General features: G+C 43.0%; 1 protein-coding gene across 9 annotated transcripts in view; it reads left to right on the forward strand.

Moving 5' to 3' along the window:
- Nucleotides 1–16,162: 16,162 nt before the first annotated feature.
- LOC106571599 (CYFIP-related Rac1 interactor A) overlaps nt 16,163–21,273 on the forward strand; it is a 28,899-nt gene continuing 23,788 nt past the window's right edge. For 4 of the 9 annotated variants that reach the window (XM_014144856.2, XM_014144850.2, XM_014144855.2 and 1 more), the window contains exon 1: nt 16,163–16,288. The gene's annotated coding sequence lies outside the window, so the exon portion shown is untranslated. Of the gene's footprint in view, nt 16,289–16,474; nt 16,494–21,273 lie in introns of those variants that run through there. The other 5 variants (XM_014144852.2, XM_014144853.2, XM_045695857.1 and 2 more) reach the window with 3 other exon arrangements.

Raw genomic sequence — 21,273 nt, forward strand, 5'->3', positions numbered from 1 at the left:
CATTTTGGACCGGGAACACAGAATTGATTAACTTGAAACGAACACAACAGGAGGGTTAAGGGCTTGTAAGTAAGAATTTTGGGTGGTGTGCCGAGTAGGTATCTTACCCAGCGGTTTCTGCTCTTCACCATTTAGCATCCATTTGCATTCCTACTTGTTTTCTAAATGATGCATTACGGTCTGAGCCAGTCAGACAATGACAAACAGGCATAAACAAATATTCACTCTCTGGCATAATTGAGAGAAGCACCTTAGGACTCCACATCTTCCCCCAGAGTCACACACACACACACACCAATCCAACCTAACAAAGACAATCACGGAGGGACTGGCTTTGTCTTGTCGAACAGTGAGCGAAAGAGAAAATAAATATGGCAATTATGGGGCTTTATGTAACAGTCAACTATGCATCGTGACGTAAACGGCCTAACAATGCCTAACAGTAAGGTGGATCTCCATGAGGAAAAAGCTGTTTGCTTTCATCCAAACAACGATAGGGGCCCCAATGGTCTCCTTGCTGCTTCTTCATCTTAAGGTTTATGCAACACAAAACACAGGGTGGAATTGGATATGTTTCATTCATCAGCTGATCCACAGGTTACATAATAATGCACAGTAGTCATCTGGAAAGATGACTTAAAACGTTCATGTATATTTCAGTGAAAAGAGCCATGTATTATTCAATAAAAAGGAGAGAATGCATGTGTTTTCCGGTGTCATCTACCACACTATGTTTCATGCTGTTATGGAGATAGTTTTGTGTTTCATAGTTTTGAATAGATGAGCAGAAGTACTATGACCTCGCAAGCTAAGAAATAATATTATATATTACCTGTTCTGAAAGTCAAGATGACTGTGTTTCAAAACAGAAATAGTAGTTTTTGTCAAACTAATATTCAACAATGTCAGTAGTTCATGTTTCCTACTCAAACAAACACCTAAATATCAATACAAACATGTTTCTCTCCACTCTACAGAATACTGATGTAACTGTGATTTAGCCCTGATAACTGAAAGGGACAAGTGCTGTGAAGAGCCTGGGAGGGGAGAAAGCATATACCTTAACTCTTAATAGGCTGGAACGAAAGATAACAAAGAAAACTAAGTCAATAATCTCTCTCCCTCTCCCTTTATCTCCTTCTCTCTCTACCTCTCTCGCGCTCTTCCTCTAGCTTTCCTCTCTCTCTGTCTCTCTACCTCTTGCTCTACCTTTCAGGTTTAAATGACACGGTACATCCAAGCGAAGGCATTAGATGAAGCAATAGCACCCTTTTTGTAATTTCCGACTTACTTCACAAAGTGCCTTCAGACCCCTTGACTTTTTAAGCATTTTGTTACTTTACAGCCAGCCTTATTCTACAATGTATTAAATACATTTTTTTCCCTTATCAATATACACACAATACCCCATGATGTCAAAGCAAAAACAGTTTTTTAATACATTTTTGCTAATTTATAAAAAATAAAAAACCCTTTAGGAGTGTGAAGGTGAACGGAAAGGCTGGAACAACGAACCGTCCTTGCTGTCTCTGCCTTGCCGGTTCCCCTCTTTCCACTGGGATTCTCTGCCTCTAACCCTATTACAGGGGCTGAGTCACTGGCTTACTGGTGTTCTTCCATGCCGTCCATGGGAGGGGTGCGTCACTTGAGTGGGTTGAGTAACTGACGTGGTCTTCCTGTCTGGGTTGGCGCCCCCCCCTTCGGTTGTGCCATGGCGGAGATCGTTGTGGGCTATACTCTGCCTTGTCTTAGGACGGTAAGTTGGTGGTTGGAGACATCCCTCTAGTGGTGTGGGGGCTGTGCTTTGGCAAAGTGGGTGGGGTTATATCCTGCCTGTTTGGCCCTGTCCGGGGGTATCATCGGATGGGGCCACAGTGTCTTCTGATCCCTCCTGTCTCAGCCTCCAGTATTTATGCTGCAGTAGTTTATATGTCGGGGGGCTAGGGTCAGTCTGTTACATCTGGAGTATTTATCTTGTCTTATCTGGTGTCCTGTGTGAATTTAAATATGCTCTCTCTAATTCTCTCTTTCTCTCTTTCTGTCTTTCTCTCGGAGGACCTGAGCCCTAGGACCATGCCTCAGGACTACCTGGTATGATGACTCCTTGCTGTCCCCAGTCCACCTGGCCGTGCTGCTGCTCCAGTTTCAACTGTTCTGCCTGCGGCTATGGAACCCTGACCTGTTCACCGGACGTGCTTGTTGCACCCTCGACAACTACTATGATTATTATTATTTGACCATGCTGGTCATTTATGAACATTTTAACATCTTGACCATGTTCTGTTATAATATCCACCCTGCACAGCCAGAAGAGGACTGGCCACCCCTCATAGCCTGGTTCCTCTCTAGGTTTCTTCCTAGGTTTTTGGCATTTCTAGGGAGTTTTTCCTAGGGAGTTTTTCCTAGCCACCGTGCTTCTTTCACATGCATTGCTTGCTGTTTGGGGTTTTAGGCTGGGTTTCTGTACAGCACTTTCAGATATCAGCTGATGTACGAAGGGCTATATAAATACATTTGATTTGATTTGATTTGACTTTACTCAGTACTTTGTTGAAGCACCATTGGCAGTGATTACAGAATCGAGTCTTCTTGGGTATGACGCTACAAGCTTGGCACACCTGTATTGGCACACCTTCTCTGCAGATCCTCTCAAACTCTGTCAGGTTTTTAAATTAATTGTTATATTTAACCTTTATTTAACTAGGTGGCCGACCAGGTTGGATGGGGAGCATTGCTGCACAGCTATTTTCAGGTGTCTCCAGAGATGTTCGATCAGGTTCAAGTCCGGGCTCTGGCTGGGCCACTCAAGGACATTCAGAGACTTGTCCCGAAGCCACTCCTGCGTTGTCTTGGCTATGTGCTTAGGGCTGTTGTCCTGTTGGAAGGTGAACCTTCACCCCAGTCTGAGGTCCTGAGCGCTGTGGAGTAGGTTTTCATGAAGAATCTCTCTGTACTTTGTTCCGTTCATCCTTCCCTCGATTCTGACTAGTGTCCCAGTCCCTGCCAGTGAAAAACATCCCCACAGCATGATACTGCCACCACCATGCTTCACGGTAGGGATGGTGCCAGGTTTCCTCCAGACGTGACACTTGGCATTCAGGCCAAAGAGTTCAATCTTGGTTTCTTCAGACCAGAGAATCTTGTTTCTTATGGTCTGAGAGTCTTTTGGTGCCTTTTGGCAAACTCATAGCGGACTGTCATGTGCCTTTTACTGAGAAGTGGCTTCCGTCTGGCCACTCTTTCATAAAGGCCTGATTGGTGGAGTGCTGCAGAGATGGTTGTCCTTCTGGTTGTTGGTCACCTCCCTGACCAAGGCCCTTCTCCCCCGATTGCTCAGTATTGACAGGCGGCCAGCTCTAGGAAAAGTCTTGGTGGTTCCTAACTTCTTCTATTTAAGAATGTTGGAGGCCACTGTGTTCTTGGGGACCTTCAATGCTGCAGAAATGTTTTCGTATCCTTCCTCAGATCTGTACCTCGACACAATCCTGTCTCGGAGCTCTATGAACAATTCCTTTGACCTCATGGCTTGGTTTTTGCTCTGACATGCGCTTTCAACGGTGGGACCTTATATAGACAGGTGTGTGCCTTTCCAAATCATGTCCAATCAATTGAATTGACCACAGGTGGACTCCAATAAAGTTGTAGGAACATCTCAAGGATGATCATTGGAAACAGGATGCACCTGAGCTCAATATGGAGTCTCATAGCAAAGGGTCTGAATACTTATGTAAATAAGTGTCACGTCCTGACCAGCAGAGGGAGCAATTGTATTAGTTTTGGTCAGGACGTGGCAGAGGGGTTTGTGTTACGTGTGAGTTGGTTATTGGACTCCCAATTGAAGGCAGGTGTGTTGAGTTGCCTTTGATTGGGAGTCCTATATAGTAGTGTGTGTTTTTCTTTGGGGTTGTGGGTAATCGTTTCTGTTCAGTGTGTTATGCTGTCAGTACTGTTGAGCTGTCGGTATTTTCTTGTTTTGTAGTGTTCCAGTGATCTTTTTGAATTAAATCATGAACACTAACTCCGCTGCACCTTGGTCTTCTTCTCTCCATGACGACAGCTGTGACAATAAGGTATTTCCGGTTTTATTTTAAATACATTTTCAAACATTTCTAAAAACCTGTTTCAACTTGGACATTATGGGGTACTGTGTGTAGATTGCTGAGGATTTGTATTCATTTAATCCATTTTTGAATAAGGCTGTAACCCTAACAAAATGTGGAAAAAGTCAACGCTCTGAATACTTTCCCGAAGGCACTGTACGCTGCACTTCCACCTAAGATGTACCCTACACCGTGTGTCGCCAGTGTTTTATGTTAATGTATTCTCTCATTTAATTGTGTTTCCATCAGGAGTGTGACACTAAAGACTCAGGGCGAGCAGAATCAACGACCTCTGCATCATTCAAGACAGTTGATTCGTAAGACGGTGTTGAAGTTCACAATTAGCCATTGTTATGTAAAGGAAGCTGAAAAGTAGCAGTGGCCTGGCATTGGCCAAAGTCAGAGCAGGTCCGCCGGAGTCATGGCTGAGACATGTGTGCCAGTTCACGTAGATGGAAACAGAAAAGCCTGATTCCTTTTGGGTAAAACACTGGGGTAAATCTCAGATAGAAACTCGACAATAGGGATTTTCTGGACATGTTCCAGTTATAGACACACCAGGAAAATGAATAGGCTTACAAACACATCGAGATGCGTTTCATCCCCTATAGTTACGGTAGCTGTATGTTTCACACATCCCTCTACTCCAATCTGTCTCTGCTATCTCTACCTCTCTCTCTCTCGCTCTACCTCTCTCTGTAGTTTCCAACAAGAGATAAAACTATAAATAGACACAGTAACTGTACAGTAATCACCAGTCTATACAGGGTGGAACAACCCCCAGGCAATCAACATACAGTACACAACAACCTGTAACTAAGAACTTCAGTTTATCTCTGCCTTTTTGTTTTGTTCTATATTTTATCCTGGAATAGAATTTTACAGTAGCCATTTAGGCTTGTGTGAGAAACACATCAGTGGCAGTTACAGTAGCAAGAGGCCATGTTTGATCACGATAACCTTATCAAACCATTGTAGCCTACTAGCTGACTACTGTGTGCTGCTGAATAAAGCAGGACAGATCACACTGGCTGGAGCAGTGCCGCAGAGTAGCAGTGTTGAGCTGGGCCGGTTGGGGTGGATGTGTAGGCACGGAGTAGGACCGTGCCAGGTTTTTGTACCAACAAGCAGGGTCCTTGTCAGTGTCCCAAATTACACTATTCCCTGGACAAAAGTAGTGCGCCACACAGGGAATATTAGGGTGCCATTTGGGATGCAGCCCTTCTCTCTGTAAGTGCTGAGGTTACTAAGGGACACTGAAGGGAGATGCTAGCAGTATGGGCTGGCACTTGACACTCATTTTCTCCCTCCACGCTCAAATGCCTCGCCTGATTGCATAAGGACATGGTGTCAGTGGCCACTCCGTCACTGTCACCACCGGTGGGAAGCACCATGACAACAACAAGGCTACAAGACAGCATTGGACAAGAGTCTCCGCTGCACACCTATGAAAAGCTTGGTTTCAATCACATCAATCAATCCAATTTTTATTTGAAGAGTTATTTTTTTACAATCGATTGATCTGCCGTCCTCTCTATTTTCTTCCCCGACACAGATCTCTGCTTATTGATGTAGATCAATTATGACTGTGTAGACCGCTTGCTAGTAAATGACTCTGATTCAACATGATAATCCTGATAAATATCATGTGATTATTGTCTTACTCTGATATGACAGTCATTTTGATGTGCAAATTATCGTTCCTAGGCCCCAAACTCTTCTCAATTTACATCAACAACATAGCTCAGGCAGTATGGAAGCTCTCTCACTCGTTTATATGCAGATGATACAGTCTTATACTCAGCTGGCCCCTCCCCGGATGTTGTGTTAAACGCTCTACAACAAAGCTTTCTTAGTGTCCAACAAACTTTCTCTGCCCTTAACCTTGTTCTGAACACCTACAAAACAAAGGTCATGTGGTTTGGTAAGAAGAATGCCCTCTCTCCCCACAGGTGAGATTACTACCTCTGAGAGTTTAGAGCTTGAGGTAGTCACCTCATACAAGTACTTGGGAGTATGGCTAGATGGTACACTGTTCTTCTCTCAGCACATATCAAAGCTGCAGGCCAAAGTTAAATCTAGACTTGGTTTCCTCTATCGTAATCGCTCCTCTTTCACCCCAGCTGCCAAACTAACCCCGATTCAGATGACGATCCTACCCATGCTAGATTACGGAGACATAGTTTATAGATCGGCAGGTAAGGGAGCTCTCGAGCGGCTATATGTTCTTTACCATTCCGCCATCAGATTTGCCACCAATGCTCTTTATAGGACACATCACTGCACTCTATAGTCCTCTGTAAACTGGTCATCTCTGTATACCCGTCGCAAGACACACTGGTTGATGCTTATATATAAAATCCTCTTATGCCTCACTCCTACCTATCTGAGATATCTACTGCAGCCCCCATCGTCCAGATACAACACCCGTTCTGCCAGTCACATTCTGTTAAAGGTCCCCAAAGCACACACATCCCTGGGTCGCGCCTCTTTTCAGTTCGCTGCAGCTAGCGACTGGAACGAGCTGCAACAAACAGTCTTAACTGGACAGTTTTATCGCAATCTCTTCATTCAAAGTCTCATTCACGGACACTCTTACTGACAGTTGTGGCTGCTTTGCGTTATGTATTGTTGTCTCTACCTTCTTGCCCTTTGTGCTGTTGTCTGTGCCCAATAATGTTTGTACCATGTTTTGTGCTGCTACCATGTTGTGTTGCTACCATGTTGTTGTCATGTTGTATGCTGCTGCCATGCTGTGTTGTCATGGGTTGCTGCCTTGCTATGTTGTTGTCTTAGGTCTCTCTTTATGTAGTGTTGTGTTGTCTCTCGTGTCGTGATGTGTGTTTTGTCCTGTATTTATATAGATTTTTTTTTATCTCGCCCCCGTCCCCGCAGGAGGCCTTTTGGTAGGCCGTCATAGTAAATAAGAATTTGTTCTTAACTGACTTGCCTATTTAAATAAAGGTTAAAAAAAATACAAATAACTATACCATGGCTAAGGGCTGTACCCAGGCACTCCGCATTGCGTCGTGCCTGAGAACAGCCCTTAGCCGTGGTATATTGGCCATATACCACACCACCTCATGCCTTTTTGCTTAAATATACACTTAGTGTACACAAAATTAAGAACACCTTCCTAAAATTGAGTTGCTGCCCCCCTCAGACTAGCCTCAATTCATCGGGGCATGGGCTATGAAAGGTGTCAAAAGTGTTCCAACATGGACCAGCATTCCGTGGATGCTGGTCCATGTTGACTCCAATGCTTCCCACAGTTGTGTCAATTTGACTGGATGTCCTTTGGGTGGTGGACCATTCTTGATACACAAGGGAAACTATTTAGTGTGAAAAACCCAGCAGCATTGCAGTTCTTGACACAAACCGGTGGGCCTGGCACCTACTACCATACCCCGTTCAAAGGCACTTAAATCTTTTGTCTTGCCCATTCACCTGTTGAATGGCACACATACACAATCTATGTCTCAGTTGTCTCAAGGCTTAAAAATCCTTCTTTAACCTGTCTCCTCCCATTCATCTACCTGGATTGAAGTGGATTTAACAAGTGACATCAATAAGGGATCATAGCTTTCACCTGGATTCACCAGGTCAGTCTATGTCAAGGAAAGAGCAGGTGTTCTTAATGTTTTGTATAACTCAGTGTATAGCCATCAGGGATTTATTTATTTAGGGCATTCATTTCCAACATTTCCAACAAAAAGCTTCACCATATTAAACAAATATACCAAGCCTATCTATATCTTATTAAAGTCAATAATGTTTTCTGTAATGTTTGACACTAATCTGATTAGAGATTACCAGAGGATTAAGGGTGCAGTCAGATTATATTCAGGGTGGTGAAAATGCAGAGCCATTTCAACCTCCATCACTAGACTATGTCTCTCTCTCCTCTCTTTCTCTCTCCCCCTCTCTTTCTCCCTCTCCCTCTCTCTCCTTACATTATTCCTTCCCCACAGATATGTCAGACAGTCCCATGGCTACAGCTATTCTCATTTCTAACAGAGCACCATGCCAATCTCTTACAGAGGACCATGCCAATCTCTGACAGAGCACCATGCCAATAATTCCGCTGTGGCCCAGCCATTGATCGGAACACAAAAGGAGATTGTGTTGCCATCAATAACCCAGGAATCCTTTACAGCCACACACACACGCATGCATACACACCTCTGGCTTCCCATTTCTATGTGTGAGGTGAGAGGGAAGAAGCATTAAGGGAACAAACAACAAGTACAATCCAGCAGCACTGCAGCCAATCTGAGTGTTGTTCTTTACCAGGAGAGTCTGGGTAATGAAGTTGCAGAGGCTATGACAATGTTAGTGAGATCAGATGCCCAGGAAGACCTAACGTGCTTTGGAGTCTCAAATGCTTGGCAGATCTGAGCACCCCTGTCTTCTGTCAAGGAGAGCAGAGCATGGCTGCTTTTAGGGGAGCGTCCACGATGCAGAAACAGAAGCCAATTAGTTTGACAACAGTGTGCGTGCGGGCGGGCGGGCGTGTGTGCGTACGTGCGTGTGTATAAGACAAGCAACCCACTGGGCAAAATTGGTTGAGTCAACGTTGTTTCCACGTCATTTCAACAAAAAATTGCAATGTGATGATGTTGAACCAAAATGGAAAACTAATTGGATTTGCAAAAAGTTATCACTGTAAAGGGAATTTTGTCTATTTTTCACCTAACTTTTAACCTAAATCCAATTACATGGTGAAATGTTTTGTTGATTTCACATTGAATTCACGTTAGTTGACAACTCAACCAAATGTAAATCAAAACGAGATGCTGAAATGACAGCTGTGCACAGTGGGTAAAGCCTGGTGTTTCTGAGTGGGTATGTTCACACAATATTTCAGGAAACGCTATTTTCATAGAGCAGCAAACATATAGTAGGCCTATACTGTTAGTGTTACATCATCCTACCCATCGGTGTGAGACTGTCTGCTTGCTTGTCACTTTGGTTGAATTACAGCAGCAACTTACCCAAACGGATGACCCAGTAGATCCATCTGGGCCCAGTGAATAGGCTTTATTTTGGGACTTTTTCCCTCATTTCTCAATGTGTCATATGTCCTCCCTCTGACGGTGCCGTCGTCTGCCAAGATGCTGAGAGGCGAGACACCTGGGCTGTGAATTCAGCTTTCAACACAAGTTTTTGAATCTAATGCCGCAATTGACATTTAGATTATTGCATACATTTATATTACTCAGTTCGATCCAGGAATGTATATTCTGACCCACGAAATGGAAACGTCAACATCGTTTAACATTTCTTCAGTACAGCATGAAACTATGATGAAAGGGATAGGGGGAAAAAACTCTCCCATATTCAAAGTGAAAAAACATTAGACCATTTGAATTACTGTTCTGTTCTGCAAGGTTTTCCAGGACACCACTGGCTCCACTTCTTCCAAAGGGTCCTAAACATTTAAACGTCAAGTCTTTATGACAAGGTCTGCTGCATTGAGACTTTCTTGATGCACTATTGTTGAAGCCCTCAATTATGTTTTATGATACTGTGCTAACTGCTAAGCACCCCAGAGGAAGCACCCCAGAGGAAGCACCCCAGAGGAAGCACCCCGAGCGGCTTCCACTTGAAATGAAAAAGTATACTTGAACTTTCTCATGACGTGTTGTTATTATCATGAGACATTGACAACAAATTCCAAATGATTATTGACATAATCAAAGTAGATGATATAAGTATACTATGCTACTTAAGTATACTGATGATTATTGATAACATGAGTATAGACAGAGTATGCTGTGCCTCGTAGTAACCTCCCAGGGGTCAGTATGTAGTGAATGACTGCCCTCTGGTGGAATTTATCTCCAACTGGCCAATGTCTGATCCACTGTAGGTGCATTATCCACAGTCACCACAAGGTGTCACTTGTAATACACTTGCAGTAATACACAGAGTGAACAAAGGCTTGTATAACTAAACCAAGATAGACCAGAGCCTGTCTTTTAAAACGGGAACAAATTAGTCATAGTGGGAAGAACAAGCAAGGAGGTGGGCTGAGCCAAGCATGCGCTAGCGAGATACTATTGGTGTATTTTAGCATATATTTGCATATTTCAGTTAGGGAACGCCTGCTCTGTGAAGAGTGCATGTGCAATAACTCGATTCGCCTTTGCACCCCTTCTAAACAACGCCATTTTTTCAATTTTAGAAAAGGGTAATGTCTAGAAAAATGAGACAACTCTTCATAGTTTTAGGAACAGAAAACTGTATTGAGATCAAAGGCTTCATCAATGAGAAAATTAGCAGAATGTCGGCCACTGGGCTTCCTCTCCATATTTGGTAGTGAGTGGAAACGCCAAGAGGATGCTTTACATTTATACATCCGGTGAAATACCTGTCTCATTGGTATGAGTGTGGTGTGAGTATGCAGCTATGCACAGGTGACACGAGATGTGCCAGGGATGGAAAGACAAATAGCAGAGTACAGGGGCACAACTTTGGTTTTAGAAGCAGGGGTAACTTTATTTTTATCCAGGCGGAAAACACTACAAACAGCCTACCTGAACGCTCGGAGGTGTCCGCATGGTCCTAAAGCACACCGCTGCCTCTTTTTGTATCACATTCCAATGATAAATCTAGCGACGACAAAAATGCAATTTCAGAATGTGTCCCCCCGTCCCCAGTGAAAGTTGCGCCCCTGGCAGAGTATGATAGGAAATCTAGCCTTTTTGGTTGCCCTCTCACACTCTACCGCCCGGGCAAAACAGTTTAGTGGCCGCCCTCTTGACAGCGTAGAGACATTTTAGTTTTCAAGTACATTTTCTTGCAATTCTACACATTTTGTCATGGGGCGGAGAGAAAATGTTGCCGTTTTAAAGCAAGTTTTCTGCAGTTCTACACATTTAGCCATGGGGAGGAGAGAAAATGTTGATTTTCTTTTTTACAAATTTCATGCAATTCTACTCATTTTGCCATTTGTCAGAGAGAGAAGAAATGTGCAGTTTTAAAGCTAATTTCCTGAAATTCTAACCATTTTGGCATGGGGTGGAAAGAAATGGTTTCAGTTTTAAAGCACATTTCCTGCAATTCTACACATTTTGCCATGACTTATGCCATGTTAATGATATTTGAGTGAGAGTGACTAACAAAATCAATCAAATGTAATTTTATTGGTCACATTCACATGGTTAGCAATGTTGATGCGAGTGTAGCGAAATGCTTATGCTTCTAGTTCCGGCAGTGCAGTAATATCTAACAAGTAATCTAACAATTCGAAAACAAGTACCTAATACACACAAATCTAAAGGGGTGAATGAGAATATGTACATAAGTATATGGATGAGCGACGGCCCAGTGGCATAGGCAAGGTGCAGTAGATGGTATAAAATACAGTATATACATGTGATATGAGTAATGTAAGATATGTAAACAATATTAAAGTGACATTATTTAAAGTTGCATTGTTTAAAGTGACTAGTGATCCATTTATTAAAGTGTCCAGTGATTGGGTCTCAATGTAGGCAGCAGCCTCTCTGAGTTAGTGATTGCTGTTTAGCAGTCTAATGGCCTTAGGTAGAAGCTGTTTTTAAATCTCTCGGTCCCAGCTTTGATGCACCCTGGAGGTCAGGGCCCCTGGGCACATGCCCGGCCGCTATTCGGCCATGATTACTTAAGATAGCTGGCTAGACTAACTTACCGATCTAAAGATTGTTAGCTGACGTGGATAATTGAGTGACTGTCATTGACTTTCATAACAAGACACATTTTTTTCTCTTGTTATGTCAGTCAATGAATCTGACAATTTTTAGATTGGTAAATTAGTCTAGCCAGCTATCTAAACAACCAAATTTCAACTTGCACCTTGTGTATTCTACCATTCTAACTCACAAAAGTAAGTTGAGACCCCGACTGAGTTCCAAAAAAGAAATCATATTTACATATAAAAAAGTTCCTGCAATTCTACTGTTTGCATTGGCCTCTCTTGAGGGGTATTTTGAAAACAGCATAAGTGGAAGAATACCTTACAGTATATATATATAGAGTCCTTATATTCAGTCTAACAAACAGCTGTCATTTAAGACAATACTAGAACTTGGGACTACAACCCCCTAGAGTCGATTGAGGCACTGGTGCGTCAATCTAAATAACATAATCCATAAATCCCTATCAAAATCTGTCAATTTAAGCTAGAGATATCTGTTTTGACTTACACACTATCCGGGCCTCATCTGGAGGTAACCGGTACCAGTTCAAAAAAATGAATGGAAGTAGACTGTAGTTTTGTGCCTACCCAAAAAAAGATTTAAATATATGTAAAAATATATATATGTATAAATATAAGAAGGCTCAGGGAAAATTCTGAGTGTTTACATTTCGCTCCTCTTTCAGCCGACATTTAATCAATGCAGGCAAACTTTTAGCAAGCTATTCATACTAAATCAGTTGTCCCTGCCCCTGCCTGGTGCCAGTCCCAACAGATGCAGCTTCAGGCTCAGCGGTCCTGTCTCCTCATACCCCTGAACCAGCCCTACTCCCAACTGAAGAAGGAGGTGAGCAGCATTGTGTTGAATGACATGTCAGTTGGCATATTTGCAGGTACTGCAATGCATTGAGGACAGGAATGTGATTTTCCAGTCATGAAAAATCTCACTTGTCACAGAGGCAGCCAATATCAGAGCCTTAAAGGAATTGATGCAGGTTCTTAGAGATGGATGGGAGTCTCTCCTGTCTGAGGCAACACTGATTGCTTCGCAAATGGATGTTGCATCTCAATTTAGCAAGGAACACAGCCGCCAGAGGAAAAGGAAGAGATGAGACCTCTCAAGAGGAGACCGCTCAAGACAGTGCAGCAACGGTGTTTCGGAACACAGTGTTTTTACTGCTATGGACAACATCATAAGTGACTTGGACACTAGGTTCCACACCACTGCAAAAATTGGCGAAGAATTTTCTGCTGTTCTGAAAGTTGGGCAGATTATTGAGGATAAAGTCCCTTCTGTGTGCCAACCACAGATCATGAAGTATTCCAGAGATCTTACACCTGAGTTTCAAAATGAAGTAAGACACCTGAACACTGTATATGCTGCCACTTTCCCCCCTAACTTGTCCCCTCTTGGTCTCCTGAATGCAATTTGTAAGATGCAGCTGCAACAGCAACAGTCACTGCCTGTGACTGTTGCTGGTGGCGAGATAGCTTTCAGTAAGCTAAAACTGATTTCAAAAAACGATTTGAGGTCCACTATGTCCCAGGACAGGCTTTGCAGTCTTGCCATGCTGTCCATTGAAAGTCAGTTAGCTAGAAAGCTGGACTTGATCACAGTGGTGGTTCAAGACCATTTCAACTGGGGGGACCAAGCTGGGGCCAGTTGTACTGTTAGAGGGGCCAGTTACATTAGACGTTATTATTGTCATATCGTTTTCTTCACTGCATTGTAGGCATTAGCAGGCAAAAGACCATGTTCATAATCATCATCGTTGCCACTGTCTAATAACGGATGTAAAAAAAGAACGATAGCAAAAATTAGTTATGTCAAAATTATTTCATACTCCACATTAAGGGGGGCCACAAGGGGGTCCAAAATTGTTGTCTAGTGCTTGATTGGTGACTTTGCTTGCAAGAAGGCTCGGCGCTGGGCTCTTGGTGAGTAAGGCTGAGCAAGGGCCAGTGATAGCTGTTCAATGGCATGGCTATGGATATTGGATCACTACACACATAATGGCCACAGGCTGAGAACAAGACTGAGGACAGACTGAGAACAAGATATATCTCAAAGCAATGGCTGGATTGCCATAAAATGTGTTGTGCGCAGTCAAGATCCCAAGTGGAAGAAACATATTGATATTAACACAATAAAATAATAATAGCGAGGCTATATACAAGGGGTACCGGTACCAAGTCAATGTGCAGGGGTACGGGTAAGGTAATTGAGGTAATATGTACAGTACATGTAGGTTGGGGTAAAGTGACTACGCATAGATAATAAACAGAGAGTAGAAGCAGCGCACGTGAAGTGTGTGTGTGTGTGTGTGTGTGTGTGTGTGTGTGTGTGTGTGTGTGTGTGTGTGTGTGTGTGTGTGTGTGTGTGTGTGTGTGTGTGTGTGTGTGTTTGTGTGGCATCAATGTGCATGTGTGTCTGTGTGTTTTGTGTGTGTGTCCGTGTGTGTGTTGGAGTGTCAGTGTAGTATGTGTGAGTGTGTAGTGAGTATACATCGAGCCTGTGCAAGAGAGTCAATGAATCAAATAATAATAAAATAAGGGGATCAATGTAAATAGTCCAGGTAGCCATTTGATTAACTCTTCAGCTGTCTTATGGCTTGAAGGTAGCAGCTGTTAAGGAGCCTTGATTGCTGTCATACCATGTCCATAGACTGCTTACAGGGTAAGGAAACCAACGTTGTAATTTGGGTGAACTATCCTTTTAATATTAAAGAAATAGGGTCTCTAGCACTGGGACACCTCAGGGTTGAATGTGGTATGAGTTGAACTAAGGACTGGCTGAATGCCTGTTGGACAGAGAGAGAGAAAGAGAGTCAGAGGAGAGTCCAGGAGTAATATTTTACTTACTGGTACTGAAGCTTAAGGGTTGATGTAACTGGTTCAAGGCTGGGCTCTAAAGGTGGCAAACATACACACATGTGAATATTCTAGCCATGAATAGTCTTTGTACCATGTGGCATTAAAAGTCCTCTTCCTGTTATCTTGTCCTTGCTGTGCTCTGGGGAACACCTACCTCCAGGGAGCCCCACAACCCACCCACCCCCGCTAACTTCCATTTCAACACATGGGGCAGAGAGACAAATGTTCAGTTTTATAATGCTATTCTACACATTATGTCATGAGACTGAGAGAGAATGTTCCCGTTTTAAAAGTACAGTGCAGTTAAAAACCCAATTTTCCTGTGTTTTATATATTTCCACACTATGAGGTTGGAATAATACTCTGAAACTGTGGAAATTATGATAATACCCTTTTAATGTAAGAGCTGTTTAAAAAGACAGCGTGAAATTTCAGCCTGTTTTGGTGGGATGGGGTTTTGGACTGCCTGGTGACATCACTAGGCGGTAAATTAGTTATTAGACCAATAAGAAAGAGAGTTGCAAACCTCGCTGCCAATAACAACTAATTTTCAGTTTTCCCCTCCCACTCGGACCACTCCCAGACAGTCCCAGCAAAATTCTTGCTTGAGAAATTGCTCTTTGGCTAGAAGCAATTTTTTGTTTCTTTTTTACCATTTTAATTGAAAACAATCACAGTAAGATACTTAATTGTTACACAGAAATGAACCTTTAAAAGGCTAATTTCCTGCAATTCTACACATTTTGCTGTTTTATAGCTCGTCTCATACTATTCTTCACATTTTACCAATGAGAATGAGAGAAAGAAAAACAGTTTTAAAGCAAATTTCCTGCTATTCTACACATGTTGCCATTGCGTATGACGTGTTCTTATGCCATCTGGGGGGCTCCGACCTGTTTTTTTGTATTGATTTAAAATAAATGATTGTGGGGGATGAATTTACCTGTTCTGAATATCGGGGGAACATGTCCCCCCATGGAAATGTTGTCAATGCTGTGAGCACATCAATCAATCTTTATAAAGCCTTGATGATAGAGCTGGCATTGCACAAAGGAAAAACGTACTACTCTACACAGTGGATTCCAATTTACCCTGAGATATCTGAATAGTCTACGACAATTGATTTCAATTTGCTGTATTTTAAAACTGTGGTAGGGATACAACAGATACTAATATTGAAAATATAGTTTGCAACTTCGCATAGGTCAACATCTTGCCACTTTGTGAGGAGTACCGTCATCACATAGACAGCAAGGCAGTATGGATACATTCAAAGTCTACATTTCAACACAAATTAGAAAAGATGCATTCATATCTATTGCAGTCCAGTCTCATTTCATTATTTTTCAGCCATGGAGCGAGACACAACCACTGTGCGTTTTCAACGTCACTATTGGCCAAAGAGGTAAGCTAATTTCCGTTTTATTGGTCGATATCGGACGGCGCCTATATACTAACCAATGACATTTTGGTATGGGCGGGGCTTAGTGACACGCTTTATAACGGTGTTGGAGGGAGGGGTCCATGGAAAAAACAGCGTTGTTGTAAGGTTGGAAGTAGGGGGTGAAAGTGGGCTATCGGGGTGCAGAGACATCGGATCTCCCATTCAAAGTAATATTTTAAGAAATCACTGGTAAGTGTAATTGAGCGAGCAACTTTAAGAACCGTTGTTTGGCTAATTAAGATGAACGGTAGTCGCTGAAATGTGTAGCCAACATTAGCGACGCAGAATCAGTTAGTGTCAAGCTAGTTCAAATGGATAGAAAACGCCGCAGGAAGTGAGATTGCTAACGTAACTAGCCTACTCGTGTGTTTGCCAAAATACGAATGCATACATGGTGAGTTAGGTAGGGAGCTAAATCCGTTAGCTAACAATTGCCTATACATTTGTATCTAAATATTTTTTTCTAAAAACGTAGTAAAACATCCAAATACGGAGTTCTTTTCGGCAATGGAATTGTTTTCTGATCATGAGCTTGACAGTAATGCTGATAGTCTAGTAAGCCAACTAGCTAACTAAAGTGTGTTGCTAACTGCTGCTGCCTTGCATGTTCATACTGTTACACGTCCTAGTTTTGAGAAGGTAAAACTAGCGTTTGATAACGTGTTGAATATCAACAACTCTCCGTAGTCCAGTTGAGCATGGCCATACACGCTATCTTTTCAGATAGCAAGCCTGCTAACAAACTATGTTACTGATAGCTACAACATCACTAGCCTCAGGCCAGTGTCTCAGGCATTCAGGTGAATGCCTAGAAGCAAAATCAAAACTCAAAATTACTTCCTAGCTCAGGGCATCCAGCCCATACAATTGGGAATTGGATCTCTGTTCCAAACTGCCAAACCGGCAATGGAGTCTAGTGATTTTTGGCTAGGGTGCTGCTGCCAGTATCAGACCGCAACAGCTGTTTCTCACTTGACAACCAACTAACTGCCAATTAATGACTGCTGCTTCTAGCTCCTGGGAAAGTGATTACAGTATTAGAGAGAGCAGCTCCCAACAGATTCATCATAGGCTCACAAACAAGTCAGCAGCAGGCAGGAGAATGGACCTTCATTGGTTAGACATGGGAACATAGCTAGCTGACTGGACCACCCAAATACTTGTTGTGTTTCTGTCTGTGTGCCCAAACCAGCCTGTGCTATTCCTTCACCACCAGAGGATTCCTTGATTTAGTATTGTGCCTGATCCATTGTGAAACGCTGCCTGTTGTTGGATGTACAGCGACAGCTGCACTTCTCAACGCTGAGTTGGGAGCGGGGCCTCTTGGTGTGTTTCGTTTCGGTTGGAACGCCAGGTATCTTGTTGCAGCATTTCTTCAGTCAGCACTGTAACGGCAAATGGGTTTTGTGAATATGGATAATTTGACCTGGAAATGACGGAACTGTCTAAGTAGGTTCAACTTTTTTTGCCACAGTGTCATACCGCTAATACTGTACCTACTGTAACCTAATTGAAGATATATTTTTTTTTTCCTGTTGCAGTTCCTTGAACCTTGACTAATCAATTACTGTACAGTTTTTGTGAGGACTTTGTCAGAGATTTCTAGACACCAGATATCATGGTGAGTGATGTGTTGGAACATATGAACATGTTATATGGACTGAGTGCGAAAGAACTTGAAGTAAACTATTAGCTCTTGGCAAAGCGTGGGCGGCAGGTAGCCTGATGGTTAGAGCGTTTGGGCCAGTGACCGGAAGGTTACTGGATCGTATCCCAGAGCTGACATGGTAAAAATCTGTCGTTCTGCCCCTGAACAAGGCAAGTTAACCCACTGTTCCCCGGTAGGCCGTCATTGTAAACAAGAATTTGTTCTTAACTGACTTGCCTAGTTAAATAACATATCAGCATAGTTTGCCCACCCAAATTCTCCACTTTCTCTCCAGCTGGCAGAGAAGCGAGTGTAAAATCATAGTTAATCCACAAATGTCCTCTGCTCAGTTTTGTGCACCTGACTGTGACTGAAAAACAGGATGCGCTTGCTTGCCACTTTCACAACCAGTCAGAGGCTTGCTGTTTATTGTGGTTTTGAGCTGCTGCTGCGGTGTCCTATCACCAGTAGCAAACACATACCGTAGACATTGTCTGATTGATATTTTGCACGAATGTGCTTTTTGTGTTTTAACCAAAATTTTGCCAGAATTATTTTCTTTGAATGTTTTAGTCTTCATCATGTTGTGTTATTGAAAACACCTTTTTTTTAAAAAGGGCTTTTTTATAGAGAACTAGCCTACATTTTACTTTGGTAGTCATTCGTTGAAGTCTAAATCAAGCTTTGCGTCAATCTTATTTTGGGGCATAACATTTATTATCCAACCGGATTTCCTCCAATAGCCTAATATCTGATTTTGGTATTGGCCTAGCTAACCAAGTAATTCCTCTGAGCTTTATTCAAGACATACGCCTAAGGGTCAGACGATCAGATCTTTCAACACCTGGAGAATTGTTTAACGTAAACATCTCAGGGACACAATAATACACCATTAGGCCTAGCATATATATAGCAATCTTATAATAAAGTCTAGCGACTGCCGTCTGTTATTGCCTACAGCTCGACCTCCATAATGACCGGCTGGAACGCCCCCAGTCTCCTCCTCTCAGATGCCCTCTGCAGATTATCAGGCAGTTTACCATGGCCCATCAGGGTGCAGCAGCATGCTGAATCAGCTAAAGGGCCATATGGACTGGATTCAGACAGCAGCAGCACAGACCTGAGCCTCATTGCTCAGACTCAGCCATGATGATAAGATTGGGATGCCTCTGGATAGGTCTAGATGGGTTGGCTGTCTGACTTAACCCCTTCATCTCTGAACCAGCCTTTAGGCTACCTCAGAACTATCAATTGACCAGTAAAGTGATCTTAGTCATATATAAATCTGATCTTTATGGCTCTGGGCTATATTGTTCAATGCCCTGATCTGTGAAATGAAGTGATGAATGTTGGTAATGTTAGAACGGACGTGTCCATAGCCTTAGCCTACATGCCATAGCAGTGTTTTCATGTAGCCTATGCATGGTCCATGCAATGTCGGTGCGGACCTGGGAACTGTCCCTTATTTGTGTAGTGCTAAAACTTTCTAATTTGTCCATGCGCAGAGCTTTCCTCTCCCCACGTGATAATACGAAGCATTGCCAAGTTTACTTTGCCCGGAGAGCCTAGCTCATGTATAAATGGTTAACTTGGGCCTAACCGGAGAAATATAACGAAAAGGTTATGATCAGGGAATAGACTACAACACCATCGTAGAAACAGGTGCTGCATGAGTGAAATCACATGTTTGGAAGGTCAACAACGCGGTAGCCTATTTTGTGTTCAATTATTCTGTTGATTATTACTTTAATTCGGGCTTTCGTTCATTAGACCATACGCAGGCCATATAAAGTGCAAACCGGTGCGGCTGGTAAAAGTTTGAGTAGCCTACTAAATAATAGCCTATTTTTGCAGGCTGTATTCGATTCTGTGCCTCGAGGGGAATATTTGTCTCGCATAGAACACAGATAAACTGTTCTACTGGGGCGTTTCTGTGTTTTCCTATTCATTACTCGTTATGTTTGCAGAGGTAAAGCAAATGTGGACTGTTCCAGCATCTTCAAAGTGCACCTCAGCAGAAATATATTTTTTTCAATGTTCCATACTTTTTTTTTGCCATGGAGGCAATGATTTTGCCGTGGCACAGCGCCACAGCTAAGTAATTGCAGCGGAAACACTGCCATAGTAGCCATTTTTCAGATGTTTTGTTTCTGTTCAATATTGGGCTTCCAGGATTTTATTTTTCCGCTTCGTTTTTTTCCCCCCAGACAGGAAAGGAGTTATTTGTATATGGCCGTGCCTGCCCTGTGCTCCTCTGAAATGCTCTGCAAATCATCATCTGGTAGTTTGAGTTCCTGTTTCACCCAACCTGTCTGTCTGGGGAAATAAGTGTTTGAACTGAACTGCCCCGGTTATATGGCTGCACTCTGTCAGTAAACAAATGTCCTGCTCACGTTTCACTTTTCTCATTCATATCCGGAGAGTCTGAGACTAACGCTTTGTGTTGGAAATCTAAGAGCGAGGTTACAGTCAAATCAAATTTTATTTGTCACATGCGCCAAATACAACAGGTGTAGACCTTACAGTGAAATGCTTACTTACAAGCCCTTAACCAACAATGCAGTTTTAAGAAAAATACAAAAAACTGAAATAAAAGGAACAAATCATTAAAGAGCAGCAGTAAAATAACAATAACGAGGCTGTATAGAGGGGGTACAGAGTCAATGTGCGGGGGCACTGGTTAGTCGAGGTAATTGTCTTTGACATTTTTTAGGGCCTTCTTCTGACACCGCCTGGTATAGAGGTCCTGGATGGCAGTAAGCTTGGCCCCAGTGATGTACTGGGCCGTACGCACTACCCTCTGTAGTGCCTTGCGGTTAGAGGCCAATCAGTTGCCATACCAGGCAGTGATGCAAACCCTGTCAGGGTGCTCTCGATGGTGCAGCTGTAGAACCTTTTTTGAAGACCCATACCAAATCTTTTCAGTCTCCTGAGGGGAAATAGGTTTTGTCGTGCCCTCTTCACAACTGTCTTGGTGTGCTTGGACCATGTTAGTTTGTTGGTGATGTGGACACCAAGGAACTTGAAGCTCTCAAACTGCTTCACTACAGCCCCATCAATGAGAATGGGGGCGTGCTCGGTCCTCCTTTTCCTGTAGTCCACAATCATCTCCTTTGTCTTGATCACGTTGATTGAGAGGTTGTTGTCCTGGCATCACACGGTCAGGTCTCTGACCACCTCCCTATGGGCTGTCTCGCCGTTGTTGGTGATCAGGCCTAACACTGTTGTGTCATCTGCAAACTTAATGATGGTGTTGTGCCTGGCTGTGCAGTCATAAGTGAACATGGAGTACAGGAGGGGACTGAGCACGCACCCATGAGGAGCCCCTGTGTTGAGGATCAGCGTGGCGGATGTGTTGTTACCTACCCTTACCACCTGGGGGCGGCCCGTCAGTAAGTCCAGGATCCAGTTGCAGAGGGAGGTGTTTAGTCCCAGGGTCCTTAGCTTAGTGATGAGCTTGAGGGCACTATGGTGTTGTACACTGAGCTGTAGTCAATAAATAGCATTCTCACATAGGTGTTCCTTT

This window comes from Salmo salar, chromosome ssa15 (genome assembly GCF_905237065.1).
Source record: "Salmo salar chromosome ssa15, Ssal_v3.1, whole genome shotgun sequence".
Taxonomy (NCBI): Eukaryota; Metazoa; Chordata; class Actinopteri; order Salmoniformes; family Salmonidae; genus Salmo; species Salmo salar.